This window comes from Kogia breviceps, chromosome 2, assembly GCF_026419965.1.
Source record: "Kogia breviceps isolate mKogBre1 chromosome 2, mKogBre1 haplotype 1, whole genome shotgun sequence".
In the NCBI taxonomy this organism is placed as follows: domain Eukaryota; kingdom Metazoa; phylum Chordata; class Mammalia; order Artiodactyla; family Physeteridae; genus Kogia; species Kogia breviceps.
Window position 1 is genome coordinate 199,882,067 of NC_081311.1, and position 6,000 is coordinate 199,888,066.

Below are 6,000 nucleotides of genomic sequence, written 5' to 3' on the forward strand. Positions count from 1 at the left end.
CTTGGGACAGAGAGAGCGTTGACCACAAGCGTCTTACCCGTTTGTCTGGTTTGCGGTGGGGGCATCGTTAGATCAGTCGTTGCTGTGCCTGCAGAGACAGAGCCCGGGCTACTTTTGATCCGATGGAAGACGTTTCCTAGTAGTTTTCCTGGAAGCGGGACCTGAGAGGTGGATTTCCTGAGGTCTTAAATGCCTCGTGTTTCTTTCCCTCCCCACGGGGTCCGTGGATTCTTGGGGAGCAGAGCTCCCGGGACGCCGTTCCTCTCCACAGAAACTCTGGGCGTCCTGGGATTGTCAGTTAGCAGGTGGTATGAGCACAGGGGAAGTCACCCCAGTCTGCTTCTTTTTGGTTTCTTTTTGTGTCTGGAAGCCTGTAGGAGGTTTTCTCTCGTTTAGAATCCAGAACTTTGTGATGTGGCTCGGTTGCTTGTCTTGTTGGGTTTCCTTTCCAGAACTCGGTGTTCCTTTTAATCTGAAACCCTCCATCTTTCTTGAGTCTTGTGGGGACGCTTCCGGCGGTATCTCTCCTGCGACTGCGTCCGCTTCCTCCTTTCCACATACCTTGTCTTTTTGCTCAGATGCCGGGAGATTCCATGAGTCAGTCTCCAGTTCATTAATGGTTTTTCATCAGTGTCTATGTTGCTTCTATTATTTAAAAAAATGTCTACTCACGTTCTTTTTGTGATTTCCAAGAGCCCTTTCCCTGTCTCCTGGTTGTTCATGCTATTTCAAAACAGCATATTCTCATTTTATCCGCACACACTCCTCTGGCTTCTCCCCAGATGATAGTTTCCGCCGGCTTGAAAGCTGGATCCCCGTTCGCTGGGCTGTCTGTGCTGCTCAGCTCGGCACTTTCCCCACTCTGGTCCTCAGCTGACTGATGCGAATCATCGTTTGTTTTCTACTCGTATTTACGGCCCGTTTTGTTGGTGACACGAAGTTGGTTCTCTCCCTCCAAACCGCTCTTGGGAGCTGTGTTCAAACGCTCAGGAGGCTGTGGGCAGGCTCGGCCAGGGGACAGAGGGCCCCCGTTGAAAACCAGTGCAGGACAAATGCCCTAGAGGGAGGGGGGCTGACCCGTGCAGGATGGGCGAGACCCACCAGGGAAGGTGGCAGCTGTCAGCTCTCCACTCCTGGGTCCATTACTGCTCATCTCCCCCTGGCACGTTCCACCCCCGGCCGTGCACGGCGTACCTGGGTGCCCAGGTGTCCAGGGTCCTTGTTTTAGGTGCTGTGGGTGGGAGGAGAAAAGCAGCAGGGTGCAGCAAGGGCAGCCGGACAGGGGGCGCCCCTTCTAGTGAGCTGGCCAGTGCCAGGGGCCTGCGGAGGCACAGACGCTTCCACTGTTCATGCTGAAGGGGCAGTGGGGGCTGGCACACGGCCCTGCATGTCTGCTCTGTGCTGGGGGCCGTGGCCACGCCCCCGGGCTTCTGTGAACAGTTCCTGGCCTCCTGATCCTCCCCGTCTGGCCCCCAGTCTCCACTGGCCAAGCCTCAGGTGTGCGCACTTGTGCGTGCGTGGGCTGCACCTGACCAGGAGAGATTTCACACCTGTGATCCTCTCCCTCCACCCTTCTTCCTCAGCCCTCCGTTCTGGTTGCAGAGCCTTAGCTGCACCTCCTCTAAAAAAGTTGTCACTGTCTACCCTGAGCTCTAGTTGTCTACAGCCATGGTACTCCTCCGCTGCCAGGTGGCTCTGATTCACCTCTGGGCTTTTGAAACAGCCGACAGCATTCCCGTCACATGAAAGATGCTCAGTACGTGTTGGAAAGATAGATGGATAGGTGGATGGATGGATGGGGGGATAGATGGAAGGGTAGTTTGGGGGGATAGATGGAAGGAAGGGTGGGTGGGTGGATGGATGGGTGGGTGAGTCAGTGAATGGATGGAAGGCCTTAAAATGAATGCTTCCCTCTTAAGCCCGCCCCTGCCTCACTTTCTGGAGAACCTTGTGGATGTGCCCCTCCCTGTGTCAGGCCCTAGGGATACAGATTCGAATGCGACCCTCTGTTGCTTCTCAGTGCCCAATGGTCCAGTGGGGGTGAGAGAGGAGGACGGCCACCCTCTCAGTCCGGCCGCTGCCCGGCCTCTCTGCCTGCCCCCCTTCCTGGCCGGGTAGACAGATGCAGAGTGAACTGTGTGTACAGGACACACGCACACGGTTTCAGGTGGCTCTCACGCGCGGGAGGCTGTCGGGGCCCCAGATGTTTTTCATTTGTGGCCGAGAACGCTGCCCATGTCAGCAGACACAGCTGGGGTCAGGGTGACATCGAGGCGGTCAGCCCCGAAGGCTCTCGGTCAGAAAGACTAATGAACCTGCCGCTGACTCCTGCCCAAGCCCTGGGCCCCGCAGGCATCTGGAGTGAACCCTGAAACCTGCGCTCCTGGGAGCGGCCCTGTCGTTTCTGGCTTTCCACGGATGATGCTGTATTTCCCCTCGGAGGGCTGGCGCAGCTCATATATCAAAACCTGCTGTAATTGTTTCCTCCCACGGAGGAAGGCTTCCATTTAGCTTTCTCTAGCTGCCCTCCTTATTAATTATCTAATTACAACCACATTCTCCAAGAGAGAGCAGCCTTTGACTCTCTGCCCAGGACCACTTAAAAAGGCTTATAGATTTGGAGTGCTCTGAACTTGAAAAAAAAGAAGTGCCTGTGTGTTTCCACGCACTGGAGTTTCAGGGAAAATATGTCTTCGCTTTTGCAAAGCTTTGTCTTGAGGCAGTAAAGGTTTCTAGAGTTCCCTGATCAGCCGGGCTTTAGTGTGGAGCTCAGGGTTCCACGGGGAGGGAGCTGGGGGCGCAGGAGGAGGTCAACGCGCATACCTCCTGCTGCCCCTGCCCCCACCCACCCCCACCCACACGCTGTAAATTTGGGATTGGCTGTAAGCTGGCTGGCTGTGCTGTAGACCTGGGTCCTGCAGGACTGGGCCATCAGCAGTCCACGGCCCCAGAACAGCAGGCGACGGGCCAGCGGCTGCCCCAGCCACAAGCTGCCTCCTTGGAGTGAGGTGAGGGGCCCGCTGTGCTCACCCGCAGGCCCTCCAGCGCCCACGTGTGGGACCTCCCAGCGCGTGCTGAGGTCCTCGGCCAGGTGGTCGCGCCCAGTGATATCCCCGGGGCCCTCCCGCTGTCCCCACTGCCGAGACTTACGACCTTGGCTTACGGCGGCCGCGTCACTCACTCTGTAGTCTGGTGGTCGGACACCCTGGCCCGGATCTCCTCTCCAGCACATTTTCTCGAGCGAGCCTGTGGGCGCAGATGGTAGCCCGTGAGGCCCTGGGTTCCGGGGGCCCTGCCCGCTGGGTCCGCCCGGCACACGCCCCTCCCTCTGCGACATCACTTGGTCCTCCTCCTCCCCGTCGGCAACAAGCTTCACTCCCCAACCAGACCTTCCCAGTGGGAAGGCAGGGAGGGGTGTTTCTGGTAGAGCGTGGCCTTTGTCACTCGAATTGGTTCCCGGGAGCCTCACTGGCCAGGTCCTGCGGAAGGTGGTGCAGATGGGGGTGAGGGGCTCCGGAGACGGCGGCTTCCCCAGAGCTGCATCTTGATCGACCCACCTGCGCTTTATGGATCAATTGCACGAGCTCTGAGGCCTCATGGGGCTGGGGCTTTGACAGTTGTGTATCTTGATCGCAGTGGAGGGTACCAGAATCCACAGGTGATGAAATTGCCTGGCGCACACGCACAGACACAGACACAGACACACACACACAGACACACACACACGCACCTGGGTACAACCTCCTCCCACCCCAACACACACACACACGCACACGCACACACACACACACACGCACACGCACACACGCACACACACACACACGCACGTGCGCACGTGAGTGAGGTGTGAATAAGCCCTCGTACCGTGCCAAGTCCCCTCTTCTATTTGTGAGGCTTCACTAGAGTAGCGTAAGGTGATACCAGTGGGGGAAACCAGGTGAGAGGTGCCTGTGACCTCCCTGTACATTTTTGTTTTGCGTCTGTCTGCAGATCTGTAGTTTTTTCAGAAGCACAGCTGTAGCAATTCATTCCCCTCTGACAGCTCCTGCCCGGCGGCCGTCCCATTTCTCTGCGTCCTCGCCCCCAGCCCTCCGCAGCTGGCTTGGCTCGCACCGCTGTCCCGAAGCCCCTGCGGCCGCCTCTCCCCAGCACCCCTTCCCCTTCCATGGGGGACTGACTGCTCTTCTCCAGGGGAGCTCCACTAGGGAGCGGCTCACCCCCAGGGTCAGTACCACCCTGCAGGGCACCTTGGGGGCAAGGCTTTGGTGGGCACAGGAGATCCGGCCCTCTGGGCCTGGGCGCAGCCAGAGAGGGCAGAGCTTGGGAGGGAAGGGGGAGCTCCATGCCTGGCCTGGGTCTCTGGGGGCAACGGCCTGCAGGTGCCCAGTGGCCCTGACTACTGGTCACCTGTCCAGCTTCTGCCAGGGCGGACAGGGAGGAGGCGGGTGTCGGAGCGGCTCGCGCCTGGCCCGTCCCGTCTGGGGGCCCCTGAATGGGGGCGGTCCCCAGACACCGAGCGACGCAGCGGCTTCTCAACCTCCCTCTGCCTTGTTTTCCAGACTGTCCCGCGGGGCTGAGCGCACGTGGAACTGGGGTGCATCCGAGTCTGTAACTTCTGAAACCCGAATGACCTCCGGGAACAGCCCCCTCTCAGTGCTCCAGCGAGGTGCCTAGACAAGGGCACGGCGACAGACCCCGGGCCGCGCGGCCCCCTCCCCGAGACGGTCCCCGCGGAGGAAGCGGCGCTCACGGTCCTTCTCGCCGGTGACATGTTCATCGCCACCCTCGCCACTGTTTGAGGGTGGGAACAGACCCAGGCTTGGGTTTTATCTTTTTATTTTTATGTTTTGAGGGGGCGGGGATTTATTCTTTCTGAAAATCACTAAATTCAGGAACACATTTACAAGGATTTTGGATTTGTATTTCTCTCTAAGTGCCTTTTTTTTAGTGTATATTTTTAAAAATAAGCCAGAAATGCCCTCCTGTACAATTCTGTTTCAACTGGACCAAGGCTGTCAGAAAAAGAACTTCGTGCTCCCTTCCCACCCCCGAGCCCCTGCATGATTGTTTCAAGGAAGCCTGGAATTCTTCTCACTTCTCCCCTTTCTCTTTCTCCATGATTTGCTCAGCTAACCTTTTTTTTTTTTTCCTGTTTCAGTGTATATGTTGCTTATTTGTTTTATTTATTGAGATATTTTTAACAAGCTCAGTGACTGCAACGTGGCTGTGTGTACTGCTCCCTCCCAGGAACAATAAAGACGTCCTTGCAGCCCTGGTCTTCCGTCTCTTCTTCTCTCTACTTTGCAACACGAGGAAGGTCCTGAGGAAGTTGGAACGGGTTGCAGAAATAACTAGCATTTCGCTTTAAAGGGGGCCAGAAAGGATGTGGGACATTTTATAGCATACGTGATTGTAGAACTTTCTAGAAACTACCAACACTAATGCAGTTGAGAGTGTTAACAGACCCAGGCCTGGGAAAGCGGGTGAGGCTGGCCTCAGCCCCTCTAGGTGCCCGTGTTCTCAGCTACCCACGCCCCAGACTCAGATGCTAGAGGTACGCTCTCCAGACCATTTCTTGTTCTTTAGATCAAGAGTCACCCATCCTGTGTCCCAGGCCTGCTGTTCGAGGTCAGTGCTAGCCAGTGCCAGCGCTGCGGAGCCTTCCCAGGTGGAATTCCTTACTCTCCCCAGACATGACATCCGTGCCCTCCTTCACACTTCTCCCAGTGGGTTACAGTCTGCTCTGCATATGCCCGGTCCCCCTGATAGCATGAGCTCCACAGGCACCCGTCCCACTCTCCACAGCCCTGTATATGCCTGTGGGCCAGGTTAAGGTTGTAGCACCTGTATGTGCAGGTAAGGATGGAGCTCAAGAGCAGAAGTCCCAGAAAGGCCGCAGTCCACAGTCTGCATCCAAGAAGGAGAATCCGGCTGGGGTCTGGTCTAGGCGGGCAGGGAGACGGTGCAGACAGCCCTCCGTGGGGGGCAGGAAGCCCCACG

The 6,000-nt window shown here is 57.3% G+C and overlaps 1 protein-coding gene across 1 annotated transcript in view; it reads left to right on the forward strand.

The window, feature by feature from the left end:
- The window catches only part of TWIST2 (twist family bHLH transcription factor 2), a 50,212-nt gene extending 44,944 nt beyond the window's left edge, over positions 1-5,268 (forward strand). Inside the window, exon 2 of the mRNA XM_067027300.1 lies at positions 4,560-5,268. The gene's annotated coding sequence lies outside the window, so the exon portion shown is untranslated. The remainder of the gene's footprint in view (positions 1-4,559) is intronic.
- The last annotated feature ends 732 nt before the right edge of the window (positions 5,269-6,000 follow it).